Source organism: Molothrus ater, chromosome 13 (genome assembly GCF_012460135.2).
Source record: "Molothrus ater isolate BHLD 08-10-18 breed brown headed cowbird chromosome 13, BPBGC_Mater_1.1, whole genome shotgun sequence".
NCBI classification, from domain to species: Eukaryota; Metazoa; Chordata; class Aves; order Passeriformes; family Icteridae; genus Molothrus; species Molothrus ater.
The window spans coordinates 11,216,910-11,229,303 of NC_050490.2; the positions used below are offsets into that span (position 1 = coordinate 11,216,910).

Genomic DNA, 12,394 nt, shown 5'->3' on the forward strand with positions numbered 1-12,394 from the left:
AAAGCTTAAAAGCCCCAAAAGAGAAGTAGCTTTTGGGTGTGCAATATATCTGTTTCCAGACAGACCATCTGGGAATAGCTATGTATAGCCAGCCTCCAGAAGACAGAAGACTTGATTCATCCAGGCTGCTTTTGTATTAAATAAGGAACACAAAGTTGATTTGTGATAAAAGAGTAGAGCAAAACAGTAGTTAGCTGATTTGAAGGATGCTGCCTAAAGTGGGAAATATATAGTGAGATAACGTGTTTTGGAAGGGGCCTCCCTCTGGCAGGCCTAAACCAGGACACACATCTTGGAAAGAGCAGACAGCTGAGTGATGGACCTTGTCTCTGAGCCAAACATGAGACGTTGCAAGGCCTGGGGATTAAAAAAGTTGGAGGCCTTTTGTTACTTTTGTGTTCTTAATCCTGATTGCTTCTTCAGAGTAGCTGTACCTTAGCCCTTCTCACCCACCAGAGTACAGATGGAAGGGAGAAGGGCTCTGGAAGACACCCTGCTCTATACTTGGCTTCAGGCAGGATCAAATCCAAGCAGCCTGCTCCTGGTGGATATTTGTCCAGCTTGTTTTTAAATCGATTTGTTGACCAGGATTGCAAAGCCTTCCAAACCCAGCATTTCCCTATTGTTGTAGCTAGCTTCCCTTACTGTTTGTTATTCTTATCTAGCTGCTGCTGTGGCTTTGAACATACAAAGGGGAAAGGAGAATGAGATCGCAAGCCAAATTTATACTTTTACTGTTATCTCTAAAAGAGATCTTTTTTTGTAGAGATAAAGAGATGTAGAGGTAAAGAGATCTGTTTGTCATCTCTACAAAGGCTAAGAAGCTTGTTCTTTATTTTTCAACCCACAAGTTGCTACTTAGATAATTTTTAATAGAGTTGAATGGTGTGCATGGAAAAACCATGGAATTTATAGATGGTAGTGCATCAGTGAGGAAAAACATGGGTGCTTATCTGCCTTTGTCCTCAGTGAGATAAATATGATAAACTAGTTATGTTGTGGTCTTTGAGTTGACTGATAAATAGTGAACAAGACCCTTTCTTGAGGAAAAAAAGGCCTCTTTTGAGGATCTATTTTAAGAAGAGAAATAAGTAATGCCATAAAATGTGGAACATTTAAAAGTGTTTGAAATTTGACAGTGGATAAACTCGCATAAAATCTGTTAACTGTGTGTTGTGGACTGCACAGCTCATTGATCTCCTAGCTCTCTGGAAAGCTTCACTTAATTAATTCAGCTTTATATATTTCAGTGGAAAAAATGTGTGCAACCAAGCAGGAAGTTGTTTCAGGCTTTCAAAATCAATTTGAATATGGAATATGGGAAAAGACATAAAAGATATCTCCCTCTTTCATGCCAAAAAAAGGAACTTTGCTATGCTAAAGATGTTGAAAAAAACACCATTTAAATCTATGTGTGTGTGTAAAAATGTATTCTTAAGTGGATCTTTTTTAAGGGTATTTGAAGAAGCATAATTCTAGAGTCTAAACAAATACTTTATAGCCAGGGGAGACTGGTAAAAGAAATGAAGTTGATAAAAGTATGTAGGAGATTTTTCCCCTCTTCTTTGATCTTTATCTGCCCATATGTGTAAGAAATCACATCCCCATCTGTAGTTTGGCTATATCTGACATGGAATTCAGGGCTTCTTGTAGGTCCTACACAAAACCCAACCAAGTGAGTGAGATACTTTCCATCAGATTCAATGGCTTTTATATCAAGCTTTATTCTCTAAGTGCCTAACAGTGATAGTTTGTTTACCAGTCTGTTTGCAGCAGAATTAAAAACAAAAAAGGGAATTTATTGGTTAATTTATTTACACAAATGTTCCTTAAGTCCAAATGCTAATAATAAAAGCCAGAACCCACAAAATCCCCCCAAACTCCTCCCTTCTCCAAACCCTTCAGATACAAGCAACCAGGGAATTTTATAAATAGATATTCTTACCTTTACTACAAAAAATTCATGCGGAAGTCCTATCTTGGAATAAGCTATTCATTAGTTGGCTTGGCAGAAGGAACATAATCCAAATGAATGAGCTGCCAAGAGTATTTTTAGTGGTTTTATATGTTGCCCATTCAAATCTTGGAAAATTTCTTCAGAAAATTGGACAAACTGACCACTCATTTTTATGGGCTTTCACAAGATCTAAAAGTGAAAAACAACTATTGTATTTAGCATCTCTTAATGGAGGTTTCAGGCTACAGAACTTGAGAAGGTACTGCTGGGAAGCTAATACAATAACCATAAAATATTGGACTGATAATAGGAAACACTGGCACTGAACAGATATGGAAAGAGTCATGCTAATATTCCATATCCAGGCCTGCTGCCCTGTGCCGAGAGCTGAAGATACTGTGGTGAAACACACACAGTAGTAGAGATCTGGAACGAAATCAGAGTCAACTCAAGATAGATGAAATTGTCTTTTTCTCCCATGAATGCTATTCATTGGATAATTCTGTCTTTGGAGAATTAAAAGCCAGGAACTTGGACACAGAAGAGAAGCAAGTTGTGCTAACATTTTTCCAAATGGGGAAATATATGTCTTTACCCCACATGTGTAATTAAGCCCTCATCTTCCTTTATTTGAAGTCAGTGGCTTTTTCTTTCTTCTCTTGCTTCTTTGGGAATTGGATCTAGACCTGTGCTGCCATTGTAACTGTTCCCTAGACAGGTTTTTTTCTCCCCAAGCTGGAAGCTAGACCGTCAATAAAAGGAAAACTATTCACCAGATATCAAATGAGTTTCAGTGGATTATATTTTATTTGACTTAATGTGGAAAGGAATGACAAGAGAATATTACATTTTTAATCCCACATAAAATACATTTCTGGGAAACTGTTCTCTACACATGGACCTTTATTTTTTTTCTCAGCAACAGTCTTTTTTTAACCTGTACATAAGTTATAGCCAAAAGCTGCCCTCAGAACTTCTGAATATTGAAGTCTTCTTCTGAAGACTTCAACACTTCTGAATATTGATGTCTTCTGCAAGATGAGATTTAGGCAGGAGGTTTTAATGTTTGAGTTTTTTTGGTCGGTTGTTTTTTTGATTTTTAAAAAAATTATCTAAAAACCCTTCCTGAGAAATTTAAGTGTGTTTTGCTGCCTGTGAGGGCAACATAGCTGGAGGAAGCTCGAGATGTCAGAATTGGTACAAGCTTTTGACTGTGAATAAGCAGAGATTAAACAGAAGTTACACCTCTGGTAGAGCAGAAGCAGCTTAAGGACTTGTTTGACTGGTGCAGGTGCCCACCAAGGAAGGTTCCTGACGTGTTCCTTGACTGCCCACCAAGGAAGGTTCCTGACGTGTTCAAGACAGGCTGCCCTGTGTAAAGCAACCCCTTCCAAACAATGAAGGAAACTGTTCCTCAAGGGCAGGAAATCAGCTGGAGCCAGTGGAGCTGAGCAAACTTAAAAATTAAATTTGTCTCTAAGTTAAGATGCATAATAAAAGAAACACTGAAATTATATTTTGATTTTGGATGGATCATTTATGCCATTGCTTAATATCACCCAAAGATCAGCTCATGGTTAAAGGGGCAAGAACTGCTTTGTCTGAGAAGAAAACTCATCTGGCTAAATTTGATTTATGCCACAGTTAAGAGGCACCATGATCAGGCTGACAAGTTTTAGAGTTACTTTCGGCAGAATGTCAGTCAGACTGCTTTTCAGTTATAGGCATAGTAAATCTTCTCCTTCAGTATATTAACTTAAAATGGCTCTTGAAAAAGTGATATCTACCTTAAAAATCAGGGGTAAAAAATGTATTAACATAAAATAATTCCTTTGAAATTCAAAAGTTATGAATTTGTCTCCATTTATAGAAATAGAAATTAGGATTTGTATAATTGCTGTCATCTAACAATATGGATTTAATATTTTTCCTTTTGACATTTTTTCTGTTGCCTGCTGTATCTGCTCATGGTCTGTGATCTGTTTTGCATTATGTTTATAGAAATATTACCATTAAAAGTGCTACATGTAGTATTAAATAGCAGGGTGTGAGGCAGGAGACATGAGTGGAATCACTTGTTCACAAATGAGGAGTTTGGATGCCTTGTCTCAGTGATAGGGTATAAATAACTATAATCAAATTATTGGTCTGGCCCTATGGATAATCCTGGTATGAAACTGAGGCAGGCAGGAGTGCAATATCCCAAAATCCAGGGTTATGAATATTGCAGATTATGGATAGACAAAATGCACAAGAAAGACTTTCCTACACTGGCTTCTCTTGCTGCAGTTTATTCTTCTGTCAGTATTTCCCCTATAAACTCCTTTTATTCATAGGCTTGGCAGTTAGCCATAAAATTTTGCTTCTAGCAGGAACTTGGCAGACAGTGTCTCAAGTTAGGAAAATTATTTTAAACAAATTTTTAAAATGTATGTATTGGGGCTCTTTATAAAGTTAGAGGTGCAGTAATTTTTTTCTGAGAAAAAGGATTGGTTTCTGTGGTTTCTTTTCATTGTAAATTCTCTAAACATTTTCCTAAAAAACAAATTTAAAAAAAAGTTGTAACCAAATAGTGAGAACATGACTCTTCTTTCAAAAGCATATGTATGAAGGTACTGTACATAAGTGTCAATGACTTGTGTATTTTTAAGTGATGGTTTTTAGGGTATTGCTTTAAGTCAAATACCTCCTGTGTCACTGTGATGGAATAAAGCTTGTTTATGATGTTATAAACTGTTAGGGAAATAGCATGCACAATATGTAATTTTAAACTCCCTCTTGACTTAATTTTCCATAACCTGCCTGTAAGTTTTGTGCACAAGAGTCTTGGAAAATCATCCCTTCAACAAGTTCAGCATAATGCAATAATTAATAAGGTTGTGTGGGCAAGAGGTGCCATTATGTCGACCTGCTGTAGGGTGGGAGTACACTCGGGTTGTGTGAGCCTTCAAGGGAGCAGAACAGCCTTTCCCATTCTTCAGTTTGCTGTGGCAATCTGGGCAAAGGCCACCTGGACCACCACAGATCATCAGGAGAGATTTTGGTGGTGGCTGTGGCTCTTACAGCTCACCTGTAGACTGGAACAAGTCCCCCCATGCTCTGCCCTGTCACTTTTCTCCTGCAGCGAGCTGTAAGTTTGCTGCCTGGCTGATGTTAGTCTGGAGGTTCAGTCACTGACAGCATTCCTGCCATAGCTCTCCTCAGCCTGGAATGGCTTCCTCAAATACTGCCAAGTGGGTCTCCATCAAACGGGCACATCAAGAAGGCTGTGAGGAGTCCTAAACCAGAACAGGAGTTTTATCTAAAGGAGATGGGTCTATGATAGCTGCCTTACCCTCAGGAGAAATGCACAGGGTTTCTTGTTGTTTGCACTGATTTTTTACATGGAAAGCTTTATTTATTCCAGCATTGGAAGTATATAACTAGAGAAGTAGGATTGCAATTTCATATGACGTCAGAATATGGGAAAGAAAAAAGCTAAAAAATTTTTCCTCAACAGGAAAGATTTTGCATATTTGAGAGTGGCACCAGTGTGCCCTGTGTGATCTTCGAAAGCTGTTGGTACTTTCCTTTCACAGATGTAATGCCCACATTTTCATCTGTGTTACTCTTATTTTTCCACTGCATGCACTGAAGTGAGACCAGTTTTAAAAATTGCATGGTAAAGCATTTAAAAGAACCTTCGTTTGGATGTTTGCAAATACGTTTAATAAGTTAATTCAAAAAAATAACGCCAGATATACTTCCCAGAAATTGGAATCTCTTTTTCTATTATGCACCTGAGGCATTCTGCATGTTGGACTCTGGCTGACCTGTCACACTGTTTGTGCTGGATGGGGAACATGTGGTGTGCTGTGTGAAGGTGGAAAAACCCACTGTATCCAGGTGCAAATTTTGAATATGCATTCAGTAAAGCTTTCATGCATTATTACTGCTTTATGAACTCCAGGAAATATATGGACTGGTGTTAATGCAAATTTTTAAGTAGGCCCAGAGATGATTAACATATGCAAATGTCTTGAAGATTGTCTTCCCCCTCACACTTTGTACCTACTGTACATACCCATATTGGAAAGAGCAATGTTTAGAGTTGCAAAACAGGAGGTGGAAGAGCTCTACAAGGTGCATGAAAATCTGCCTTTGGGCACTGAGATAAAATTCTCAGCTGTGCTACTCTCACAAAGCACTTCATCCTTCTTCCTGAGGTCAGATTTTCATCTGTAAAATGGACATAATGCATAACCTTTAAAAGCACTCGTTGTGTCTGTGCCAAGTTTTCTTTGCACAACTACATGCAAGGGCTGAGTATTTAAATACCACATTGTGGAGAATGTTTTCTAATTGATGATAATGTATAATTTTTTTTTTTTTACATTCTAGGATATAACTTCTAAGTTCTTCATGGGGAATGTTTTTTTAATCACTGATTTTTTAAAAAGAATATCATATTTCTAACAAACAGTATACAGCATTCCATTCTGTCTTTTTTGCCCATTTTAAAATTCTGCCTTTATCTCTCTTCCAAGCTCTGCCAAGTGTTTGCCTCAGGCTGGCTACTGAGAAAGTGGGCAGAGTGTGCTACAATTTATATTGGTTTATTGCTTATGTTTCCTTTCAGAACCTCTGTGTGCTCTCCAGGGTCTGTGACTTTGGAGCTGTTTGCCAGCTACACATACGAATCTTCAAGTTCTGATTCTTCAGATCACTTAGAAAAGAAGGGAATTGGAGTGATGCTGAACATTTCTCAGTGTAGTTTCCCTTTCAGCTGGGGCAGATTGAGAGGAATGAATCTGTATTGAGAGTTCAGATTTATACATTTCCATCTATGAAGTCACATGACCTGTTTAATCTTGGAAGACAATTAAATAGTGAAAACTCAGGGACAAGTTTTTCATATTTTTCATCCTGGGCAGCTCTCCTGGATGGTTGGACCTAAAAGCTGATTAGAGACTTGGTCTGCCACCCTGACTATCACCAAGGGTAGTGAATAGCCTTTCTCCCTGTTTTCAGGAGAGTATCTTCTCTATATTCTTATGCTGGTGAATGTGGGACAATATTTACTACTGCAGATAAGCAGATCCAGGGCTTATATGGCTCTGGTTGGGCAAGCAGGAGTGTAAACCTGGGCAACTAAGTCTAAATTTTCAGCTGCATTGCCAATGATGTAATGCACCAGTATTTGCAGGATGTGCTTATCAAGGTTTTAAAAAGGGTTTCTCTCTTTTCTCGAGGTTTTCCTGTCAAAATAGTAATTTATGGAATATCATCCAAGAAAATAAACCAGTTTGCTGTTGTCCAGAGAGGCCAGAGGCAAGTGCTTCTCTTGTCAAAGTCAGCAATGGAATGAAAGGGTACCCTGGGACTCTGATGTAGGTCACCAAATCTGTCAATAAAATAGAGTAAAATAGAATTTGTGTAATTCTATTTGGAGTTTGGAATTTGGAGTTTTTATAAACCCATCTGAGCAATGTAATTAACTCAGAAACTGAAAAATAGCAACTTTAATTATGCTTTAAGTACTTCAATACCAATTCCTTTTAGCAGGGGCATGTAGGTGCTGTCCTTAGCAGCTAGATGCAGAAAGAGCTGTAGGTGTCAGGTTTTGTAATGCAGTTGCTTTCTGCTTGGGCTGGTTAGGGAGGGATCCATGATTTCTCCTCCATGCCCAAAAATTCCATGTTCCCTCTGTTGCTGCTCACCAAGAAGGAAGGAGGGGATACAGACTCCTTTCAGTGCCAAAAGCCTCAACTAGCTCATAGGTGCCAAACAGCCAAGCAACATTTCATCCCTTCCTGGATGCCAAAAGCCTCAAGTATCCCTGCTCCACCTGCCAAAACCTCCAACTCTGTCCTGACAACTCCTGCAGAGCAGGCCTGTGCTGTCAATGTGAAATTTTGCAACACTCTGACAACGGAAAAAATCTGGATGCAGCATAAGACTGAAAACCACGCTGAGATTCCCCTTCAGTTTAGTATGAAAATGAATTATGCTGTAAATATTTCCTGTGTGTGACACTTGTGCATGCTTTTTTCTTCAAAATTTGAATTTATTTAAAACTTCTGTAGAATGAAAATAAGTTGCAGAATTCAACACCGAGAGGTCTAAAGTCCATCTGAGCCCCCAGATGTGTTTTTTCATGCAGCTCAATAAGTCCATCATTTGCCTTTTGGCTGATTCCTTGCTGGTGATTCACCTTGTTACTGAGCTTTACCAGCTTGTGTTTCTGAAATGCTCTTCTTATTGTGGGGCACAGGTTCCATTTTGCAGCGAGTTTGGAGTGCTGAGGTCAAGTGCAAGGAATAGGTAATATAACAATTTAAATGTTAACGATGTTAACAATTTAAAAACTAAATAATTCTAAACATCTGCTTAAAATGGCTGCATTTACTCCCAGGTGTTTTTTATCAATTTGAAATAACGATGCATTGTTTTTTCTCCAGTATTTAAAAATTCCAGATAGGTTCTTTTTAACATACAGAGTAATACATAATTTACTTTGGTACATAGAAGTAAAATATTTATTAAACTAAATGACATATACAGTGCACAATTATGTAATATATAATGCACTCAGCAACAGTAGAATTATACCAGGAAATGTCTTGAAACCTGTTTTAAGGAAACAAGAGGAGTTTTTAAGCTAAAACCAGGCAATGCAAGATCTTTTATTAATAATTGTTATTTGTCTGGAAATATGTTTGACTGTTCTATTTAGTCACTGCCACAAGTGAAACAGCTTTTCCTAGATCGGTAATCTGCATTCTGCACCTCACTTAGAATACAAAATAGAGGTGTAAATCATTTTTGTATGTGACCTTAGCAGAGATTTCTAGTGTAGCTTGTTTCAAAGCTCTAGACATAACAGCCAGAGTTAAAGTGAAGGATACAGTTCTGAGGGTGAATAGCACATGCAGTGATTATTGCAGGTAAATACTTGTTCTTTCCAGCTCACGGGTACAGTCATCACTGCAATTTGATACCTCTTCCACCAAGTGTGGTGTCTGGAAACAGGGATCTGGGAAATGCATCACAGAGCTACTCAGGCAGGATGTGTTCCTTTCAGTGCCATAATTCCTTGTGCTACCTCTCTTTGGAGCTGTTGCAGGTATGAGGAGAAGCAAATGGCACAGAGCAGTGCTGCACATGAAGATTAGTGAAGAGCAAAATAACCTCGTACTTTGGAGGACTCTGAAAGTCAGGACAGTGTTAATAGTATTTATGGGTTGTGAGAGTGGGAAGAAGCAATGAAAAGGAAATGCTTCATCTCTTTTCAAAACACCATCAAGGATGAAATTCACTCCTGGGAGAAGGGCCAGCACTGAGCTTTGGGTATTGCTTAATTTAGGCCTTCAGTGGTACAGAAGTGGTGTTTATACTCTTCAACAGGTTCTTTCCCTTGGATGAGTTTAATCTGAAGAACCTAAATTCTGTATTTAATTATAAGAAATGTATTATTAAATAGCAATATGCTATAACTGTGCCAGTGTAACTCCTTTTGGTGATTTCCTTTTAGAATTTGGCAAGCCTTAGTGAATTAATACAAACCAGTTTAGTAAGCAGCTGTGAGAAAAACAAAAGCACAGCCACCCAGAGAGCTGCAGTGACATTGGCATAATAGCAGGTGTGTTGGTAAGTAGTCCTCCATATCCAAGCCCTTACTTGAATGGACAGAGGCTTATTTTCTGGGCCACATCACTTTAACCTGTTTGAATTTCTGTGTATCCGTCCAGCCCCAGGGGTGATCTGTGACCACTGCTACATCTGCTGACCAAAGGTTGCTCTGAATCTCTTCTAGAACCTGACAGAGCTGGGCACCTTGTCCTGGGGAGGTTTTTAGGGGCTGTAGGGGCTGTCACAGGGCAGGATTTGTGTTGATGTGCATGGCACAGGGACTGTCACCTGGGATTCTGGCAGGAGGATTCTGTGTGCCAGGTCTGTGCATTTCTTTCACTGCACATACTGCTGCTGTAACTCTTGTGTCAAATACTATGGGCTTGCCTTGTGTTTGTGTTTAAAGAAAAAATTTATGCTAAAAGCTCTGCAAAAACAAACATTTAAGGTATCAGGACATTTCTGTTGAGAAGCTCAATCTTTGTTACACTGAATGCTAAACATTTACATATCCAAGCCTTATGTAATAGTTGTCTGAATAATAATAAAACTGCATAAACTGACCTTGGTTCTCTGGCACCACTTCTCCTTTGAAGTCTGCATGACCAAATTCAAGACAATTATGTCATCCTTCATAACAGCCAAACAAAAGTTTGGCCAAATAATCTTTTTCTTCATCTGAAAGCACTCTGTTTGATTTCTGTAATGTGTGTCAATGTAGCTGTTGTTATTTACTGGGTGCTACAAGTGACAGTAAAAATCCCCTTGTTTTGGAGCAATGATGAGCCCTGTTAACATCTGGATTTCATTTATTTTGCCTCAGTGCCCTTGTTCTGGGTTACTTTGGGTCATAGGTTGCAAGGGGAATACGTCCTGAGAACTCATGCACACCAATAATTTGCAGAACATGGAGGTACACTATGTGCCCATATGTGACAGAAACAGAGCCCTGGACAGAAAAAGGGAAACTGGCACTAAAACTTTCCCCTCTGTTCAAATCTACCAGTGCCACACTCCAGTAAAATTCTCTGTGGACAGCACTGTCTCTGTCACCTAAGAGTTGTCAGCACAGAGCTCAGATTGCACATGACTGGCCCTCAGACCTCAAGGGAGCCTTGGCAAATTGTCATCTCAGTCTTTGAGGCTCTGTCTTTGTCACCAAGTGCTTCAAAAAAAGCACTTTGTCACCAAGTGCTTCAGAACTCAAGAGTTTATTTTCCCTTACCCCCTGATTCAAGTAATCATTGTCCAGGTCCATGTTTAGTGTTGTGACTTTTTTGCTTTCAAAATGAGTTAGATTGGGATGAAATATTTTGAGTCTACCTTTATCATATACACTGGATTTCTGCAGAAACTCTGTATAGGTTCTTACCTGTTCCTCTGACTGCAATGTTTGCATCTAACCCTGTGTTCACATGTACTTCAACTCTTCCAGTGCCATGTTTTCCCATCCAGCTCTAGGTAAAGAGCAGCAAACAATCTAGGTTGTGTTTATAGCTGGTTTAAGTTATTTTATCTGGATTCACTATAGCATTTGTGGCGACATCATGGGTGCACATGTGCATGTCCATGCACACATTTACGTTTGCGCTGGTACATCAATACTTGCACAATGAATATGCAAAATACACGTGTTGTTCTTTGTCCGTTGCAAAATGAAGGCACTAAAGACAAAACTATTTTAATATGGTTCAATTTTTCACTGCTGAACCATGTTAGAGTTATGACTGCAGACAATAAAGACATGAAAAACTGAGGTCAAGCAAGCTGGGAATGCAGTTCTGACGTACGATAATATCCTTCTGTGTCCAATTGCAATTAGCTCTCAGTTTAATTCCTAAATGAGTTTCCAAGGCTTTGTTGGTGTAAATCATGATGTTGGTGATCTTTTCTTTATTTTACTTCAATTTAGTACCATGGTGAAGACAAATGTAATGTGTAGAGTTTATGAAACCAGACAGCTAGTAAATCAATATTATTTTGGTAGTAAATTACTAAGTCAGTGCAAGCTGCTTTTAACTCTTTCCCATGGGACAAATAGCTTGAACTAGCTGGAGCTTAAATCAACACTGTGGGCACTGAATTAGTCAATGATTCTAAAGAAGGCTTTGTTGGCATAAAGTTCTGCTTTGATCGCCATGGTATTTACAGCTTTTTAATTAGATACAGTTCAGAACAATGGCTTTTATCAAAGCAGTTTGGGAAGTGAACAACTGGACTTTGTTTAGAGCTTTGGATGACATTCTGCCTGTTAATATCATGTGGCTGGTTTTAATACAATGATGAAGTTAGGATTATTTTAGGCATTGTCACTGCTTTGTCAAAAGAAACTAGCTATTCTAAAAAAGAGTGGCATGTTGCTTTTTTAATATCACAAGTTTAGCCATTCCTCAACAGGCTAAAACCCAATCGTTTGCTTTGGACTTGTAGAGAACAAACTAATTTTGCACCTATAAATTTGAAAGAAGCAACCCTCTCGTTCATCTTGATTTATTTTCGTGTGCTGAGTGACTTGTTAGGAAGTGCTGAGCTTTTTTTGTCAAGACTGAAGGCAGTTGGTTCCATTTTCAATGTCAGACATTTCAGACTTGGCTTCTGATATAAAGAAAACCCAACATCAGTGTGAAAATTCCTCAGGGATCTTGGCAGAGCTGGGCTCTATCGGTTTTGGAATGGCAGGTTGGCCTAAGAGTGCTTTCAAAGCTTTACGGTAAGCAATTGTAAAATTTGTAAATTTATAAGAGCAAGAAAGTTAAAAAGCCACTGACGTTTTTAGACCAACTTCTGCAATCCAGCGTTCAAATAGAGATACTTATCCTCTAATAA

At 38.6% G+C, this 12,394-nt stretch overlaps 1 protein-coding gene across 1 annotated transcript in view; it reads left to right on the forward strand.

Annotated features, from left to right (window-relative positions):
• The window catches only part of ADAMTSL3 (ADAMTS like 3), a 170,000-nt gene that overhangs the window by 61,367 nt on the left and 96,239 nt on the right, over nucleotides 1-12,394 (forward strand). The window lies entirely within an intron of this gene.